The sequence below is a fragment of the Meles meles genome, chromosome 11 (genome assembly GCF_922984935.1).
Source record: "Meles meles chromosome 11, mMelMel3.1 paternal haplotype, whole genome shotgun sequence".
Lineage (NCBI taxonomy): Eukaryota > Metazoa > Chordata > Mammalia > Carnivora > Mustelidae > Meles > Meles meles.
In genome coordinates this window covers 72,053,623-72,075,340 of record NC_060076.1, presented here as the reverse complement: position 1 = coordinate 72,075,340, position 21,718 = coordinate 72,053,623, and positions in this window count along the sequence as shown.

The window sequence follows — 21,718 nt, the reverse complement described above, 5'->3', positions numbered from 1 at the left end:
AAGCTCCCAGTAGTTATTGATTCGGCCAGCCCTTGAACCACACTTTGAGTAGTAATGATCTATGATTAACAGGAAAAATGATTCCCAAGGAAGATAGACCCAGACTCTCCATTCCCCAAGAAACAGGTAATTTTCTTGGAAATATCTTCCTGAGACCAACTGGTGCAAATGTATTTGGGAAACAACAGTGCAGTTTCCTGTTTCCAAAAGGAGGATGGAATCTAATAGTTTTTATCAATGGACCAATCCTTCTGCCCTTACCATGTGGTTTTGTAATCATCCTACTACAGAGGGTGAATATATTTCCCTGCCTTTGGTTTGGGGTTTGACTATATGAGTTACTTGGCCAATAGGATGTTAGCAAACGTACTGTGACCAAAGGCTTGAAAAACTCTTGCCTGGTTGGCCTTCTCTCTTGTACCTCTGTTGCTACATGCCCCTGCTAGCCAGCTGGCTCCAGAGAGAGGATGAGAAACTTGGTGAGCAGGGCCTAACTGCCCTTCTGAGCCCAGTTTACATCAGTCAACTGACCACCAGGCATCTGAGTGAGTTTGGCCAAGAACAACAAAGCCACCCAGCCAAGATCAGCTTCCTTCAGTCAACCTTCAACCAACCTGCAGATCTGTAAGAATAAATATTTCTAGCACTAGCTACTGAGTTTAATATGGTTTTCATGCAACATATTTTGTGACAATTGCAAACTGATATAGTGTCCAGGATGTTGCCTTTGGTAGCAAGGACTTAAATAACAGCAGGAGTCATCTATAGTCATAGAAGTGAACTCTGAATAGTCCCTATGAGGTTGATAAGCACTATTTTTTTTGAATCTTAAATCAAGAGAGTTTAGGAATAAAGAATCTGTCTGAAGAAAGTCTTAGGCCCAGTTCTGTGACTTTTAGATTAGAAAACCGAGGCTCGAAGAAAAGAAGTGTCCTATCCAAGGTAACAGTGTACAATAATAGGCTAGAACCAGGTTTTCAACTCTAAGAGCTGAACTTCATTTTCAGACTTTGTGTTTTTTTCCTTTGCAGTCTGAGAGAAAATTTAAGCCTTTTAAAATCTGCCATTAGGGGCGCCTGGGTGGCTCAGTGGGTTAAGCCTCTGCCTTCGGCTCAGGTCATGATCTCAGGGTCCTGGGATCGAGTCCCACATCGGGCTCTCTGCTCAGCGGGGAGCCTGCTTCCTCCTCTCTCTCTCTTTGCCTGCCTCTCTGCATACTTGTGATCTCTGTCTGTCAAATAAAAAAAATTAAAAATTAAAAATAAAAAAAAAATTAAAAAAAAAAAAATCTGCCATTAGCCATTCAGTACTATGTGTTCCCACTCTCCTTCACTCTCAAGCCTATGAAACAGTCACTAATAATTAGGAGTAGTGGGAGTTAACGCCCATATCTTTAGGATACTGAATTATGCCTATAGCTGATAGTAACTGTGACCAACAAGAATGAACTATGACCAGGTCACCTGGGTGACTCAGTGGGTTAAGCCGCTGCCTACGGCTCAGGTCATGATCTCAGGGTCCTGGGATCGAGTCCTGCATCATGCTCTCTGCTCAGCAGGGAGCCTGCTTCCCTCTCTCTCTCTCTGCCTGCCTCTCTGACTACTTGTGATCTCTCTCTGTCAAATAAATAAATAAAATCTTAAAAAAAAAAGAATGAACTATGACCAGTAAAATAATTCCCTCAAAAGAAAACAAATAAATTATACCATTAGGTGAACAGTCTTTGTTTATAAGGGATAGAAACATATGCACTATGTTTTGTTAATTTCTTCCTTATTTACATTTTTGTTCCAAAAACATTTACAATAAACTTTTTTTATATATAAGAATACGTTTTTTAAGAAAACAGGGATGGTTGATTGATTCGTTGATTGGTTGGTTAGTTGATTGGTTGGTTTTTCTTTTTTCTTTCCTTGAGAAGTGTGGAAAAGATGGTTCTATTTCTTTTAGACTGTTCTACAGCCTATTTTCACTCCATTCAGTGGCAGGTGACTGCAGCTCTCCCAGCAGGTCCTGATACACATGGCGAAGAAAGTCCATAAACTGACACTTTAGAGAATTTATCTCCAGACATTAATGTGATCAAGATCATATAAAAGGTCTGCTACCTATAGATGCTAGGTATAGTACAAAGATCATGAATCAGAAGGCATGGAGCCTCCACTTAATAATAAAGTAATAATTATAACTATCACTTTTAAGAGTTTATTCCATAAATGTTATTGTCCAAAAGGCATTTTTCATATATTATATAAAAACATTCCCTTGCCCTTTCCCACATACATTAAAATATTGCTTGAGTATTATGATCTCTTTTATATACAGAAACAGATTAAGTAATTCGCCCAAGAATACAAAAAGAATAAATGGCAGAGTGAAGATTCAAACCCAGGTTTTTTCTACTCCTAGGGTTATACTTAGAACTAACAGTCCATGACTACCTGGGATCATTTTACATGGTTTGGGCAAGCACACTCGGTCTCTCTGAAATATTTTCCTCATTTATAAGTTCTGGACAACAATATACCCATTTCAGAGGATTTTTGAAAGAATCATATATGTGGAACTACTTTTACTTTAAAATTTCAAAAAAGATTTTATTTATTTGACAAAGAGAGAGAGAGCTCAAGCAGGAGGAGCAGCAGAGGGAGAGGGAGAAGAAGTTTCTTCACTGAGCAGGGAGACCAATTTAGGGCTCGATCCCAGGACAATGGACAGCCACTCAACTGGCTGAGCCATCCAGGTGCCCCAGAAGTGCTTTTTTAAACTACAAAATGTTAACCCACACTGGGCTAAATTCTTATGTGGACTGTTTATTCCATAGAAGGCGGCAGACAGAGAAGGGTCAATAGGTCTTGTAGATGCCCTACTCTAAGTTGACAGAAAAACCTATGGAAGATTGTTCAAAGGATATCCAAAGTTGACCCCTTCTGTCCTGGTTTGTTTTCACAAAACAATAAAAAGTCAAAAGCAGGGGAACTTTGGTGACCACAGACTAACCCTACTCAACCTTCCTCTCTTCCCAGTTTTCCCAAAGAAGGCGCCAGAGGCTGTGAAATTAAGTGTCCCTCTCAGTTCAGAACTGGAGGTGGCACCCATGTCTCTCCAGGACACACCATCTCTTAAGTTACTTTAACACCATTCTTGTTCAATGACTAATTTGGCTGCATGTTCTGCTTTAATTCTATAGAAAAACTGCTAATCTAGAAAGAGATAGCTTAACTAAGGGGGAATTTAAACTTCATGAACTTCTCAGCATTTCCAAACTCAATAAAATTTCAAGAGTCTACCTTAATGAGGAATAAACTTTCTCTTTATATCCATCTCTTTAGAAAAGGAAGACATCTCTTTTTTACACACTGTCTGAATATGATACTTTCCAAGTCTTTGTGGTTTTTTTGTTTTGTTTTTCCAATCAGTAGTACTCCTGGCTATTTCAGATCAAAGGGGAAAAGAATAATGCTTCAGGAGAAAACATGAAAAGTCTCAGGCAATTGCCATTTTCTAATGCTCTGGGGTGATCACAGTCAAGTACTCAGCCCACCTGTCCCCAGAGGGCTGTGAACAGGCCTAACATCCTGTTCAATTTACACTTTGCCAAACAGCTTTGGCACATTTGCACTGAGAATGAGATCCAAGAATTGCAGACAGTATGCTCTCTCTATCTCCATCATATCCCACGTTTTATTTTATTTATAAATAGACAAGTGATTTATGGTTGCAGTGTTAAATTTAAAAAAGGGCCTGTGAACTTGGCATTTATACCAGGTCAGGCAGCGGCACACTGCAACAAACAATAATGCGAATAGGAAACAAGGGGTCAGTGTTGTGTAGAGGTTTTTGTTTGGTTTTTTCCCCCCTCTATTATATGCAGGATTAATAATAAACTCAGTGGGGCCTTTCCATAATGTATGCCCTGTTCAAAGTCAGTGTGACTTGGTAATAATCTATTCACCCTCAACTGTGAGAGAAAAAAGGCCATTAACAATACATTTCAAACAAGGAAGTTTAATATAGCAGGAGTTTATAAAGTAAAAAAGATGTTTAAGCTATGTAACCATTTTCATCTTGGCTGAGAGTCTATCTTTTACCCAAATTTCTTCTCCTGATACCCGCCCAGAGTTGTACAGGAGTTTAAAACAAATGCAATGGTTAGAAGACCCAAGGATACCTAAAACTCTACTGAATAAAACGTTACCCCCTCAGTGTAGATCAAAAGAAAACACTGGACCTATAGCCAGTCATTGCTAAGTTAACCTTTCCAACAAATCTTGATGAATCTGCACCAAAAAAAGCTAAAGGTATTTTTTAAATACACTTTACTTTTTAGAGAAGTTTTAGGTTCACAGTAAAACTAAGTGGAAAGGACAGAGAGTTCTCATATAGTCCCTGACCCCGCACAAGCATAGCCTCCCCCACCATCAACATCCTGCCCTATATTGGTACATTTGTTACAAATGATAATGATACATCATTATCACCTACAGTCCATAGTTTACATGAAGGTTTGCTTTTGCTGTTGTACATTCTATGGGTTTTGGCAAATACACAATGACACTATCCACATTACACTATCATACAGAGTAGATTCATTCTCTTAAAAATCCTCTGTTCTCCTATTCATCCTGCCCTCCTTCTCCCAAACCCTGGCAACCACTGGACTTTCTACTATCTCCCTAATGTTGCATTTTCCAGAATGTTAAAATCCTATAGTATGTATAGCTTTTTCAGATTGACTTTTTTCACTTGATAATATGCATAGAAAGTTCTTCCATGTCTTTTCATAGCTTTGATCACTTGTTTATTCTTAGTGCTAAATAGCAGTCCACTGTTTGCAATGAACTACAGTTGTTTTAGCCATATTCTTGCTGAAGGGCATCTTGGTTGCTTCCAACTTTGGGCAATTATAAACAAAGCTGCTACAAACATCGATGTGCAGGTTTGTGTGTGAACATAAATTTTGAACTACTTTTAGTAAATATCAAGGAGTGTGACTTCTGCATCATATCACAAGAAATGTTTAGTTTTATTTAGGAAACTCTCAAATTGTCTTCCAAAGTGGCCGCACTATTTTACATTCCCACAAACAATGAATAAAGTTCTAATTCTCCACATCCAGCATTTGGTACTGTCAGTGTTTTTGGATTTTGACCATGATAATAGGTGTGTATAGTGGAACTCATCATTTTAGTTTGATGACATGATATTTATCATATTTTCATATCCTTATTTGCTACCTCTACATCTTCTTTGGTGAGGTATCTGTTCAGGTCTTGGTCCATTTATTTATTTTTTTTAATTTTTATTTTTTTTAAAGATTTTTATTTATTTATTTGACAGACAGAGATCATAGGTAGTCACAGAGGCAGGCAGAGAGAGAGGAGGAAGCAGGCTCCCTGCTGAGCAGAGAGCCCAATGTGGGGCTCGATCCCAGGACCCTGGGATCAAGACCTGAGCCGAAGGCAGAGGCTTTAACCGGTCTTGGTCCATTTATTAATCGGTTGTTCACTGTTGAGTTTAAATAGTTTTTTGTCCAAATACATAAAACAATAATAAACATAAAGTAATTGATAGTAATACAATAAAAGTAGAGGACTTAACACCCCACTAACATCAATGGATAGATCATCTGAACAGAAAACAACACAGAAACAATGGTTTTGAATGATACACTGGAACAGATGGATCGAACAGATATATATTCAGAACATTCCATGCAAAAACAGGAGAATACACATTCATTTCAAGTGCACATGGAACATTATCCAGAATGGATTACATTTTAGGACACAAAACCAGCCTTAACAAATTCAAGAATATTAAAGTCATGCCATGTATCTTTTTGGACCACAACACTATGAAACTAGAAGTCAGCCATAAGAAAAAAATCTGGAAAGACCACAAATACATGGAGGCTAAATAACATGTACTAAACAATGAATGGGTCAATCAGAAATAAAAGAAGAAATAAAAATTTATGGAAACAAGAGAAAATGAAAACAACAGTCCAAAACCTCTAGGATGCAACAAAAGTGGTTCTAAGAGGGAAGTTTATAGCAATAGAGGCCTACTTTAAGAAGTAAGAAAAATTTCAAATAAGCCTCCTAACCTTGCACCTAAAGGAACTAGAAAAAGAACAACAAACAAAATTTAAAACAGCAGAAGGGAGGAAATAATAAAGATTAGAGAGAAATAAATGACATAGAAACCAAACCAAACAAAAAAACAATAGAACAGATCAATGAAACCAGGGGCTGGTTCTTTGAAAAAAATCAGTAAAGTTGATAAACCTCCAGCTACAGTTAATAAGAAAAAAAAAAGAGAAAAGACTCAAATAAATAAAATTACAAATGAAAGAGGAGAAATAACAACCAACACCACAGAAATACAATCATAAGAGAATATTTTAAAAAACTATATGCCAACAAATTAGACAATCTAGAAGAAATGCGTAAATTTTTAGAAATATATAAACTACCAAAACTGAAACAGGAAGAAATTGAAAATTTGAACAGAATAATAACAAGCAAAGAAATTGAGTCAGTAACCAAAAAACTCCCAACAAACAAAAGTCCAGGATCAGATGGCTTTACACGCAAATTATTCAAAGATTTAAAGAATTAATACCTACTCTTCTTAAACTATTCAAGAAAACAGAAAAGGAATGAAAACATCCAAATTCATTCTATGATACCAGGATTACCATAATAGCAAAACGAGATAAAGACACCACCAAAAAAGAGAACTAAAGGCCCACTTCCTGATAAACATAGATGCAAAAATTCTCAGTAAAATACTAGCAAACTGAATTCAACAATACATTTAAAAAAATCATTTACCAGGATCAGATGGGATTTATTCCTGGTTTCAAGGGTGATTCAATATTCAGAAATCAATCAATTTGACATATGACATTAATAAGAGAAAGGATAAGAATGATATGATCATTTCAATAGACATAGAATAAGCATTTGACAAAGTACAAGATCCATTCATGATTAAAAAAAAAAAACAAAACCTCAACAAAGTGGGTTTAGAGGGGACATACATCAACATAATAGAAGTCATATATGAAAAACCATAGTTAAAATCATCCTTAATGGGGAAAAACTGAGAGCTTTTTCCTAAGGTCAGGAACGAGATAAGGAAGTCCACACTCACCATTTTTATTTAACATAGTACTGGAAATCCTAACAACAGCAATCAAACAACAAAAAGAAATGAAAGGAATCCAAATCAGTAAGAAAAAAGTAAAACTTTCACTATCTGCAGATGACATGATACCATATATAGGAAATCCAAAATACTACACCATAAAACTGCTAAAACTGATACATGAATTCAGTAAAGTCAAAAGATACAATTTCAATGTGAAAAAATCAATTGTATTTCCATACACCAATAATGAAGCAGCAGAAATTGCTCCCAAAATAATAAGATACCTAGGAATAAATCTAACTAAAGAGGTGAAACACCCATGTCCTAAAAACTGAAAAATACTGATGAAAGAAATTGAAGATCACACAAAGAAACAGAAAGGCGTTCCATGCTCATGGACTGGAAGAAAAAATACTGTTAAAATGTCTCTATTACTCAAAGCAATGTAAAGATTTAATGCATTCCTCTATCAAAATACCAACAGCATTTTTCACAGAACTAGAGCAAAGCTGGAGACATCACAATTTTAGACTTCAAATCATATTACAAAGCTGTAGTAATCAAAACAGTATGGTACTGGCACAAAAATAGACACAGATCAATAGAACAGAATGGAAAACCCAGAAATAAATCCACAAACATATGGCCAAGTAATCTTTGACAAAACAGGAAAGAATATCCAATGGGAAAAAGACAGTCTCCAAAAAATGGTGTTGGGAAAACTGGGCAGCAACATACAAAAGAATGATGAAACTGGACCACTTTCTTACACCATGCACAAAAATAGATTCAAAATGGATTAAAGACGCAGGTGTGACACCAGAAACTGTAAAAATCATAGAAGAATAGAGAGCACAGGGAATAACTTCTCTGACATTGGCCACAGCAACTTTTTTGTACCTAGGTTCCCTGAGGCAAGGGAAACAAAAGCAAAAATAAAATAAACTATTGGGACCACTTAAAAATAAAAGCATATAGTGAAGGAAACAATCAACAAAACTAAAAGGCAACCTAAAGAATAGGAGAAGATACTTACAAATGACATATCTGATAAAAGGTTAGTATCCACTATGTATAAATAACTTATAAAACTCAATACCCAAGAGACAAATAATCCAATTAAAAAAATGGACAGAAGGGCGCCTGGGTGGCTCAGTGGTTTAAAGCTGCTGCCTTCGGCTCAGGTCATGATCCCAGGGTCCTGGGATCGAGCCCCACATCAGGCTCCCTGCTCAGCAGGAAGCCTGCTTCTCCCTCTCCCACTCCTCTGCTTCTGTTCCCTCTCTCGCTGTGTGTCTCTCTCTGTCAAATAAATAAATAAAATCTTAAAAAAAAAAAAAATGAAAGTTAGGAACACATTAGGGGTCTCAGTATCACAGTAGACCCGTGCCATCTCCTGATCATCCCTTTCGACTGGGACAGTCTGACACCTGACTAGCAATAATGAAGTTCATCTGCTGACCTCAGTGTCATGGAAAAGAGGCTCTTAGTGGAGGGGGCAGTAAAGACAGCCCACAAAGGAAGTGAGATTGACCACTTACTTGGCTTTCAGGAAGTACCTACACACAGCTTGCTTTTCATTGATTCTCAGTTCCCTTTGCTCTCCTGGCAAAAAGCTGGCCCTGGAACATTCCTGGATGAAGTTTTCTTCCTCTCACTATGAAAATTCTAGGAATAGAGTGGTGTGCTGGTGAGTACAAAGTTCTGCCACATACTTATTCTTTAAGGTTAAGGAACTGAAAATAGGCATCCTAACAATCACCATGAGAAGAAGCCACCATGAAAATTTCCTGATTCGGGTCCAAAGCTACTCTCTGGTCTTCACATTTTCCCAAGGTGCCTCTCTCTTTAATTGTGCTATCTTTTTGCATCCTTAATTAGTCACTCTCTCTTTTTTTTTAATTAATTTATTTTTTCAACATAACAGTATTCATTGTTTTTCCACAACACCCAGTGCTCCATGCAATACGTGCCCTCCCTATTACCCACCACCTGGTTCTCCCAACCTCCCACCCCCATCCCTTCAAAACCCTCAGGTTGTTTTTCAGAGTCCATAGTCTCTTATGGTTTGCCTCCCCTTCCAATAATACTCACTCTTTGGATCAGTTATGTCAACTCTCAAAAATGGTTGTATGCAATGCTTTGAAAAAGGCATGCATTCAAAGCTGCTTTTATTAAAAATTTCATTAAGGGATTTGCAACCTTCTCCTTTGCTTGCTGTTCCAGCTTTTCTCTGAGCTGCAAGTCAGAACAGTCCACCCATAGGCATTCACTGAAAATTCATCACACATCATCAGTGATTAAGCACAAGATTCTCTGGGATCGATGGAAATAAAGAAGCAAGAATTCTGAGCCACCTGTTTGTATCTTAAATTCACATGGTCAGGCAAAGTGTCTGAAATTTAGGACCAAATCGAAGTTTGCTAAATGTAAGTGACATCATTAAAGAGAAAAGTAATCTGTTTTATGCAAATGCATTACCATTGGGATCCATTTTCTGACTTTTTAGTCAACCATATAAACCATCTACAAAAGGAAGAAACGGGTTTTTTTTTCAATTAATAAATGACTGTTTTAGGTCTATTGAGGTGTATGTATGTTGCTTCAGAGTCTGTGTTTGCATTGCTTGAATATATGGTCATAAAAGGCATTAACTGTATTTTCCTTACATATTTTTAGTATGCTGTTCACAGACTAGAGAGAGTATAAACTATTTGGTGCTAATGAAAACAAAGTCTATTCCCATTGACTTCTCCTTCTCCTCTCTATGCCCTTTTCCTCACTGACCCTTGTAGATAATACTTAGCAGATAACCAAACACTGTAATACCAGGCATTTCTCCCCTCCAGACACATTTTACCACATGATTCTCAGTACCAGGCTATAGAGGTTGCTGGTGCAACTTCAGCATCACCTGGGAATTTGTTACAGAAGCAAACTCTCAAACCCCCACCTAGACCTACTGAATTATAAGTGCGCACAGCACAGCAATCTGTTTCTTAAGAAGGCCTCCAGGTGATTCTTATGTTTGAGACTGACTGCTCTCACCAGTATGCCCTCCAATATACCCCACTGGCAGTCAGATGCTTTCACACTTTGCCACAACAATGCCATGCCTTCTGCTGGCCTCTGGTTTTCTAGAGTTTCCCTTTGGGGATCCCCACTCAGGCTAGTCCTTTGAAAGTGGACCCTTTATTTCAAAAAGATCCCTTTCTCTGGGTTCTCCATCAGAATCTTTATCTTCATAGTAACCTTTTCTGACCCTAGGGAGAAACTGCTCAGTCCAAATAAATAAATGTCTAGTGGTGGAATTATGATCCTCGAACCAAGCATATGGGGAGGAGAAATTTGTATAAGGGACTCCTCAGTACCTTTCAAATCATGTCATATAAATAATCATAAATATGGCTATATGGGAGGCTTCAAGAATTGTGTCAGATATGGGTTTGCTAACTTTTATTGATAAGCCACTTACTTAAACTTCCTCATCAACAAAATGGGCCTCAAAATATCTTCCCTATGGAGCATTTGTGAGAAACAGTGATACTTTCCCAAAATGCATCTAGTATTGTGCCTAGCACAGAAAAATATGCTCAATAAATAGAAAATCCATTAGTATAATGGAATGGGGCTGACTGTGGAGTCAAGGTGACATGAGTTGCTGTCCCAGACCTGTTGTGACTCTAGGGAAATTAAACTGCCTCTCTGAGTCACAGCTTCCTTCTCTAAGTGGGAAAACTATCTATTTCCACTATGCTATCTGTTGTGCAAGGATGCCTTGAGACTTAGATTAGATAATCCTATATAAATTGTGGAACACAAATAAAAAAATGCTCATCCTCTTTTCCCCTGCCTATGAATATGAGATGAGGAGAAAAAGTGATGAAGGTAAGAATCATATATGGAATAAAAGTGACCTGCATTAATGATCTGGTTATATTTTACTGGTTTTGTAGCATTAGACAAATTAGTTAATTACTGTGATTGTAGTTGAACAACTACTCCAATCTTTCAAGGTATCTATTAAGGCTTAAATGCTATGATGAATGTGGGCAAAAAGATTAATATAGAAATTGGCTTAGAGCAGTCCCTCCATATAAGTGAGTTTTGTTATTATTATTATTGCCATTGTTATTATTAAATGGTGGCTATTTCTTGATGGCCCAACAGTTGTAAAATGTTATTTGCTTTCTATTAGGTTTCCAATTGAGAGAATACTTTCCTTTGTCCTTTTAAAATGCACATAACTTTTACTTTTTTTTTTTTTTTTTTGCCATTCTGGATTTAGAGAGCAGTCTTATGGATTTGTTCAACAACAACCTGAGAAAGAGATTCAAAAAGCTAACAACCACATCCCGACATATTTTCCAAGATAATGCCACTTTTTATGGCCTCTTGGGACACCGTCAATCAGCTTTCCCTGGAGAGATCCTTTTATTTATTTATTTTTTACACAGTTCATTTTTCTGTTAGTGCACCTAACTGCATGCTATAGTTAGAAGAACACTGTTTAGAACTGTAAATTCTGGACTACATGAAGGTAGTTTTGGACCCAATTTTGCACTGGTCTCCACCATTCATCGTTCAATAAATAACATGGAATTACACTGAATCTGGATAACACACAGAGCTGGTTAGTCGGCTGGTTGTTAGAAAACTAGATATCAAAAACACCACTTCTCAAGTACAAACCTCTAATACTCATAAAAGTCTAATACTATAGCTAAGACATGTATATTTTTTAAGTATGCTGCACATTCCTGAAGGACTGGTTTCTATTTTTACGTTTTATCTATTTCATTGAGATACAACTGAGATATAACATTTGTTTCAAGTATACAACATAGTGATTCCATATATGTATATACTGTGAAAAGATCATTGCAATAAGTCTAGTTAGCATCCATCATCACACATAGTTACAAATTGTTTTTTTCTTGTGATGAGAACTTTCAAGATCTACACTCTTAGCAAATTTCAAATATGCTAGATGGTATTATTAACTATAGTCACCATGCCATACATTATATCCCCAGGACTTATTATTACATAACTGGAAGTTTGTATCTTTTGACTCCCTTTACCCATTTTGCCTACCCCCAGCCCCCATCTTTCCTGTAAAACTCGTAATTCACAGCAGACCTGTCAAGGAACTTCCTCTTACCCTTCATGACACACAGAGAAACTGAAGGTCAACCACATGCTTGTGCTTGTCCCAGAACCTGTACCCACAAGTTCTCGGACAACAGACTAAATTACTCCCTTTGACCCTTCTACCTTTTAAAAATAAACTTTTGTGGGGCGCCTGGGTGGCTCAGTGGATTAAGCCGCTGCCTTCGGCTCAGGTCATGATCTCAGGGTCCTGGAATCGAGCCCCGCATCGGGCTCTCTGCTCCGCAGGGAGACTGTTCCTCCTCTCTCTCTGCCTGCCCCTCTGCCTACTTGTGATCTCTCTCTCTGTCAAATAAATAAATAAAATCTTTAAAAGAATAAAAATAAATAAAAATAAAAATAAACTTTTGTAGAAAGAAGGAAGGGAGGGAGGGAGGGAGGCCAGCTGGGAGGGAGAGAAAAATGGAGAATTCCATGAGCACCAAACCATAGCCCTACCTTACTCCACCTCCAGCTTGCCCACCCCAAGTGTACAAAATGACTCAATTCGACAAACAATTAGTGAGTACGCACTATGTGCTGGACAGATACCATTCTGGGCATTGATTAGAACAGAACAGGTGCTGGTTCAAACCTGACTTCTCATACCTGCCAATCATCTTTCTTCACACCCAGAATATCCTGCGGTTTGTCATCTGACACTTCCAAGTCTTTGCCAACTTGCCTCAGGTCATGAATAATCATTAGGAACTGGCTCTTTATTGTTCCTATAGTTACCAGGTGATGATGCCATTGCCAGCCATCTGGAATTTGGGTTAGTTGGGTTTTGTTGTTGTTGTTGTTGTTGTTTGGTTGTTGTTGGTTTTTTTTTTGGTCCCTGGAGTTCTTATCCTTCTAAAAGAGTAAGTGTAACTCCCAGTTCTTCCCTAAGGAATAGTGTTTTTCTCTCAGGACCCAGAATCAGACTTTCCAGTACTCTGAGTTTTTGTAAGCAGGCTCCAGTCTCCAACCAGGACATTCAATTCTGCTCCCATATTCTCATTCAGTCAGTGTACAGGCATTTTCCATCAACTCACTCATTCTAGTCTTGGTTCCCAGACTCCATGTCTCCAGTTGCTATGGGAGGTTGATAATGATTCAAGAATTAAAGTCTGAAATGAGAGCAGTCCCAGAGACTGTTCTTCACAAACAGAATTTAAGCGAGGTGTCTAAAACTCTATTGTCTTCAGGGATCAGGCAGATAATGTAAATATATAAAGCCATCTATGTATAACACAGTAGGGAGAGATGAAGTCTGTGTAAAATGGAGAAAGCATGTAAATTCCAATTAAAAAAGAGAACACTGGGCAAGCCACCAAGCACAGCCTCTGAGGCTTCTTGGGCTTTGTAACTCCCATGCTTGGCACACTACCTGCACTTGGTAGGTGCTTAAATCAATGAATGAGTGAAAGAACAAAGAAGTGAGTGAACAAATAAACCAACATGAAAAAGCTGAAATGGAGACTTTGGATTATTCCCCACAATATAGGAGGTGATAAACTTCATTCGAGGGTTTTTTGTTCCTGAAACTCCCTCTACCTCTGTCCCTGAGACCTTTCCAAACTTATGATAATCCTCAAATTAGTCTGTCTAAAGGATTTCATTTTTATTGGAACTTCATCATACAAAGATACATAGGTAATCAATGGATAGATAATGAATATTAATATTTATGCTTTCCTTTAAACTGAATGTATAATAAATTTTAATAATTCAGTATCAACTCCTCTGTTGTGTCGACAAGTCAAATGAAGAGAGGAAAAGAGAAATAAATGAAAGTAGCAGAGAAAAAGATATAAGCAACTACAGTCATGGGCTCACTTTATGGATGAAGTTGTTTCAGTCCAAGTTTGTCCTCAGAAACCAAAGTTGCTCCCTTCACTCTTCTCTGGAAGTGTGTATGGAGGCAGATAGTGAGGACAGGCTTTGGATAATCAAGGATAAAAGAAGTATGAGTAATTCAGTCCTAGCAAATTCCCTCTTGCACTGTTGCTGCACTGAGCCTTCTGGTGGCAATCCAGGAGAGAGGGCATTATTTTGTATCCCACGTGGCCCTATAAATTCAGTGTCTGGAGATGATGACAAGTGGCTTTAGAGCCAATCTTCCAATCCTCCCGGGACAGGCCAAAGTACTCACAAAAGCTGCCATAACCCATTGTACTCATGAACATGTCCTACCCCTCAGCTGCACCTCATTCTTTCTCTTCTTGCTCTGTTCTGGCCTTCTCTGCCTGCCTGTCACCATCTGATCCTGGTTTCCAGTGGACCAGTGTGACCAACTCCTGAACAATTTGACTTTTTTCCTTGTTTACTACACATTTCCATGTTGAGGCATTGAGTTCCCAGTAACTTACCAATGGCCTGATTCCAGGACTGTCTTCATTTCCTATGGTTGCTGTAAAAAAAAAAAATGAGCATAAACTTGGTGGCCTACAATGCCAGTAACGTATTCTCTTACAGTTCTAGAGGCCACAAGTCTAAAATCGGTATCACTGGGCCAAAATCAAGATGTTAATAAGACCATAAGGGAAGAGGCCCCAAGGGAAGAACCCACTCCTTTTTTCTTCCAACTCTGGTGACTGCTGGCATTTGTTGGCTTGTGATTATATTACTCCAACCTCTGCCTCTGTAGTCACACTGCTTCCTCCTTTTCTGTCTGTAAGATCTCCCTTTACCTCTGACCCTGTAAGGACACTTGTGATAGTATGTAGGGCCCACACAGATAATCCAGGATATCTCATCTCAAGATCCTTCACTTAATCACACTTACAAAGACCTTTTTTCCAAATTAGCTAGACACTTATAGTTTTTTGCGATTAATAGGTAGATACCTTGATGAGGTAGGGGAACGAGGCACAGGCTCACCCCCCCCCAGCTGATTACAAGGACAGTCTCCTATAATCTGATTCCATTAACAACTCCAACCCCAAACCAAGAGCATTATTCCTTGGGGAGTTACAGGGTTATTCCATTTGAATGCCTATAGCTAAACGTCACAGTAATTTTACGTGGGGAAGTACATTAACCAAGGAAGTTTCCCAATTATAAAGATCTGTCTTATTTAATGCCTGCTTCTCCTTTGTCTGCCTTTTCACAGATGCTCAAATCAACAGCAGTCTATATTCTTCTCCTCACCATAACAGTCCATTATACTTTCCCTATCCCCCTTCTCCTCTCTGGCATCCAAAATGGGAATGGTGGAGGGAAAATGGGGATGGTGAGAAATAAAGAGTCTGTGGACTCATTTCTAAGTCTGGCATTGTTATCTCTCCTGAAATAAGTTTCTGTCACTCCTAGCAGATCTCATGTATGTGCCTACCACCTCTTTCCATCCCAAGATTTAGACAGGGCACAAGTTAGGTTCAGATGGAGTCACAGTGTTCTTAGTAAGTAAACTTCTCTCCACTTTTCTAGAGATGAAAACGGTGGTTTCTCCAGCTTCCATCCTGAGAAAGCTCTCTTGGGGAGACCCATACTGGACTCATGTTTGTTCAGGTGGCTTGATATTCGCCACAAGACATTCTTTCCCAAGCAGCCTCAAAAGACAACCTCTTGCTTCTGTAAAATATGTGGATTGTGTTTCTTTGAATAAAAAGGCATAGCATATTCAACTCACTTAGAGGAATTCATATGCCTTCCACTGTGGGGAAAGTGTTACTCGAACCAGCCAAAGGATGCCACCCAAGCGTAACCAGGAAAGTCGTTTCGCACCTGAATCCAAATATGATTTGGGCTCCTTTGGAGGTAGATTTAAATTTCTTTCAACTACAGCACTTGGGACAGAAGAAACTTCTTTTGCCAAGAAACAAAGAACATGCTCTGTACCCTTTATCAGTTCTCATAAGAGTTTTCCAATTCTCCTCATGCTGTGCTGAGAAAGAAAACAAAAATTATCCATGGCTTTGTAAAAATCTGTTGCTTTTGGGAAATGTTCTTTTCTGGGCACTATGAAAATCAGTCTCTGACGAAAACAGAGGAAAATTAAAGTGATATGTTTTTCTAATCCTAAGGTTTTAAGAAAACCATGAGACATTCATGCTGTAGAAATTGTTAAATTTGTTCAAAATCTAAAAATAGCCTTAGAAAAGCCTAGGGCCCTTTATAGATGTGCTGGGACCCATACTTTAAAGAGTTTGGTAAAGAAGGACTAAAATGCCCAAATCCTTTAAATAACAGGATGAGTTTTATTTACATAGAGAATGCCTTTTGGAAGGACGGGGAGAAAATTTCAGGCCAAGACCACATTAGAGATGAGGCCGGCAAGCTATAAATGAGGCTGAGCATGAATATCGTTAGCTGTCTGCTACAGAAACCCCATCATCAAAAGAGCAAAGCTTGCACCCTTTGAATTGAGGGAACAACTGTTCTTTCTGCTGATTCCACACTTGTTTCTGCACCATGACCATCAAAACGAGTAATTAATAAGCCCAGAAGTACTTGTTGCTAGGCCATCTGAGGATCAGGGGAAAAAAAAAAATCCTGGTTTTCAAAAGTAGATCAGAAGCAAAATTTTTTTCTTTGTTCTTGGCTCTGACAAGATTGGAGCTACGGTTTCTTGGTTAATTTTTACCTCAGCTAAGCCTCTTTGAAATGGTATCTTTATTGTTTTCAGAGCACCCACTTTCCTTATATCTGAAAAATGGATGCATGCATGAATATGTTTGTATTTTACTTCAGTTCTTTTCCCTTGGGATATTGAACTAAGAGGAAAGACATGATCATGTGACATTCAGTGGACCTTTGCTAACATTCTTTCTTCCTAAATTTCCAGATACTTAACAATTGGCTATTTATGTTGCACCAGAACCGAACACTCCGTAGCACTCTGTACACACCTTCTACTTATGACCTCACCTTCCTCCAACTCTATCCCTTTAATATTAAAAAAAAAATGTCATTCATGATTCAGCTCTGATACTACATCTTCTGGGAAGACTTCCTAATCCTTAGCTCCCACTCATTGACAGGCTGGGGTAGCCGTGTCTCCTCTGTGCTGCCATGGAAACTTCTGCACTGCTGTTACACCAAACTTGCTGCCCTCGGTTCAACTGCATATTCACTAGCTTGACTTCTCCATTAAAAAGCATCATATCCCCAGTGCCTGGCAAAAAAGTTGCTAATCAATAAATGCTCCCTAAACTGCACTATATTTAAAATATTTTTCCTTTCCCAATGAACGGACCCCAAAAACTTAAAGATGACTTATCTTCATCAGTAGCATGTCTTTGTAGTCCAATTTGTAAAAGAATTTTTCTTTTCCTAGACTAGGCCTGAGCTTTGAGAAAAGAAATATTTCATCTTCAGCTATAGACAGAGCTATTCCTATAGCTAAAATGACCTGAATGTTGATTTCTACACACTGTGCCTCTGCAACTTCTGAAAGAAACATTGTTCTTAAAGTGATTGAAGGGATTTAGGGTTTCACTGAACCATGATGTAGGCTGCCTCGGCTGAACTGCTGAATCTGTTTGCCTGCCACCAGAACCCAGTCTCCAGAATAAAACAACATTAAAAGAAAATTAACCCTCATAATTACTTCCCCAACAGATTTTGTTGTCCACATGGGATTACACACAGGATGACCAAGTTTCCTATAACCTTAACCAATGGTCCTGAACTCCCCATCCTGGGCTGATGAGCACAAGTCAAGAATCCATATCTCTTTTCTCCTAAGGGCTAATCCTTTTCAATGAGATGTTCACAGACCTATGTTATTAATGCAGATTTAAAGAAAAGCGGGGGGGGGGGGAGAGAAAGAAAAATAATCACATTCTCAAGGAATTCATGGTTGCATGACTGAAAAGGGAACTCAAGATTTTCAAGTTTAAATGTTTATAACTGAACGTCCTGCTGGTGTAGAATGTGTGCACATCGCTTATTCCAATGGACATCTAAGATAAAGGAGATCATCTGGCTTTATATTTAATAAAATGATCTTTCAGGGTACTAAAGATAAGACATGAGAAGCTATTATTGAGGTTTCAAAAGCCTACAATGGCCTGATTTTAAATCAGATGAAAATTTTCATTTCAGGTCAAATAGGTAAAAATCTGGATACAGGGGCCAGAAAAAGAAAAAAGTAGCAAAACACAAACATACGAGCAGAAGTAATTAATCATGAAGTTGAGGTCCAGAAAGAACACTGAAAAGTCATTTGCCTCTTCCTCTAGCCTCCAGCCCAACTTCTTTTAACTACTCTGAGGTGAATATATATACCAGTGACTCCCAGACATAAACCACAGACCTATGGGTGGCAGGGCTAAGAATTATTAAAGACTTATTAAAGACATATTACTAAAGACTTATTAAAGACTTATAAAAATCCACATGAGCAGCAAATGTTGGCTGGGACTGACTAAGCAATACAGCTCACCAAACACAAAATAACACTGATTAACTGCATTTCAAGTTTAATTACTTTTTTTAGAAAGCTCTACATCCACGATGGGGCTCAAAATCACAACCCCAACATTAATAGTCACACGCCCTCCTGACTGAGCAAGCCAAGCACCCCTACCCGTATTTAGATACTGATCTCAAAGTGTTACTGATTTCATAGCAGTTTTTCTTTTTCAAATGGTTTCTCAAACATGTTAAGTATCATTACATGTTAAGTATCATTACACTCAGGGTTGGGAAGAGGGGACAATGATATGTGACTATTTTTAAAAGTTAACTTTTTGTAAAAAAATAACATCCATACATGTGAATATTTTTGACATTAAAATGTTAGAAATTACTGCACTACACATTTTTATCAATGATCCAGAACATGTTTGCATATTTTACACATTCACTTTATTCCAGGGTTTCTTAATCTTCATGGGCAGTAAGATCTTCGTAAAGTCTAACCTAAATTCTTCCTGCTACACTTTTACCTGAGCTTAATTTATTATTCCTTTCTGAAGTTACGGGATGATTACTACAGTTTATCATATAGCCAATGACTATTAACTTACCCTCTATTCTAGGTACCTCTACTTGATGTACAAATCGCCCACACAGAGTTATATCTCAATGGTTACCTTATATTCTCTAGAACAACAGAACAATACCGTCTAATAGAACTTTCTGCAATGATGGTAATGTTCTATACCTGTGTTGTTCAGTACAGTAGCAACTAACCACATGTGACCATTGAGCACTTAAAATGAGCCAGTGATCATAGAACCAAAACAAATAACCCTATAATTTGTATGAAACCACAAAAGATCCTGAATAGCCAAAGAAATCGAAAAAGAAAACAAAGCTGGAGGTATCACATTCCCAGATTTTAAGATATACTATAAAGCTGTAGTAATCAAAATAGTATGGTACTGGCACAGAAAAAGACATGTTCATCAAAGGAACAGAATAGAGAGTCCAGAAATTAACCCACGTTTATATGGTCAATTAATCTATGACAAAGGAAGTAAAAATATACAATGGGAAAAAGAGAGTCTCTTCAACAAATGGTGCTAGGAAAATTGCACAGCTACACGGAAAAGAGTGAAACTGGACCACTTTGTTATACCATACACAAAAACAAACTCGAAATGGATTAAAGACCCAAATGTGAGACTGGAAATCATAAAACTCCCAGGAGAAAGCATAGGCAGTAATTTCTTTGACACAGGCCATAGAAACATTTTCTAGGTCTATCTCCTCTGGCATGGAAAACAAAAAGGCAACATACTGAATGGGAGAAGACATTTGAGAGGATAACATATCTGATAAGGAGTTAATATCCAAAATACATAAAGAACTTATACAACTCAACACCCCCCCCAAAATAATATGATTAAAATGGACAGAGGGCCCAAATAGACATTTTTCCAAAGAACACATACATAGGGCCAACAGACACATGAAAAGATGTTCAGCATCACTAACTATTAATTGAAATATAAATCAAAACCACAGTGAGATACCACTTCACACCTGTTAGAATGGCTAAAATTGAAAGAACAAGAAATAACAAGTGTTGATGAGGATGGAGAGAAAAAGGAACCCTCATGCGCTTAGTGGGAATGTAAATTAGTGCAGCCACTGTGGAAAACACTAGAGAGGTTCCTCAAAAAATTAAAAATAAAAATACCATATGATCCAGTAGTTGTACTATTGAGTAGTTACCCAAAGAAAATGAAAACATTAATTCAAAAAGATAAATGCCCTCCATATTTACTGCAGCATTATTTACAATAGCCAAGATATGAAAGCAACCAAAGTGTCCATCCATAAATGAGTGGATAAAGATGTGATGTATAAAAAAGAATTAAATCTTACCATTTGCAGCAACACGGGTGGACCTAAATAAGCTCAGTCAGAGAAAGACAAATACCATACGATTTCACTTATATTCAGAATTTAAGAAACAAAACGAACAAAAAGTGGGCTCTTAAATACAAAGAGCAAACAGTGTTTGTAAGAGAAAAGGTAGGTAGGGGGATAGGTGAAATAGATAAAGGGGATTAAAAGTACACTTATCTTGATGAGCACTGAGAAATGTATAGAAATACTGAATCACATTATATACCTGACACTAACAAAATACTCTAAGTTAATTATACTTAAATTTTGAGAAAAAGAGCAGAAAAAAATAAAATTAGCCAGTGAGACTCAAGGAACTAAACTTTTAATTTTAATTAATTTACATTCAAACTTAAATAGACACGTATGGATCTAAATAGCAGATCTAAACAGCATTCATTTCCTAATTATCTTATTTAAGTATAGTATCCCCCCAATGCAGAAAATAGCCTAATAAAAACTGATTCCAGAAACTGAATTATTTGATTTCATACAAAGCACCATGATGTCAATGAGGGCAATGACATAGAAGCATATTAGTTTTACAAACAAAGACAAATAACATACACGTATTATCCTAGTCCAATATAAATAGGTCTGGATAAATGAGTGCAGCTCTGGAAAAGGCTTCATGTTCTTGGAAAATAACACATTCAAAGGCCTCAGAAGTTCACCTATATAGACAAGGACCTATTTATTCTATTAATTATACCTTAAATGTCTTGATTTTATAACAGCAAGATTTGTTGCCCAGTATGAGTATATGATGTTTGATTCTTTTTTTTTTTTTTTTTTTTTTTTTTTTCATTATGCTTATTCAGTTTTTTTTTTTTTTTGTTTTTTTTTTTTATTTTTTTTTTTTGTTTTTTTTTTTTCCCCTTTTTATTTATTTATTTCTTTTTCAGCGTAACAGTATTCATTCTTTTTGCACAACACCCAGTGCTCCATGCAAAACGTGCCCTCCCCATCACCCACCACCTGTTCCCCCAACCTCCCACCCCTGACCCTTCAAAACCCTCAGGTTGTTTTTCAGAGTCCATAGTCTCTTATGGTTCGCCTCCCCTCCCCAATGTCCATAGCCCGCACCCCCTCTCCCAATCCCACCTCCCCCCAGCAACCC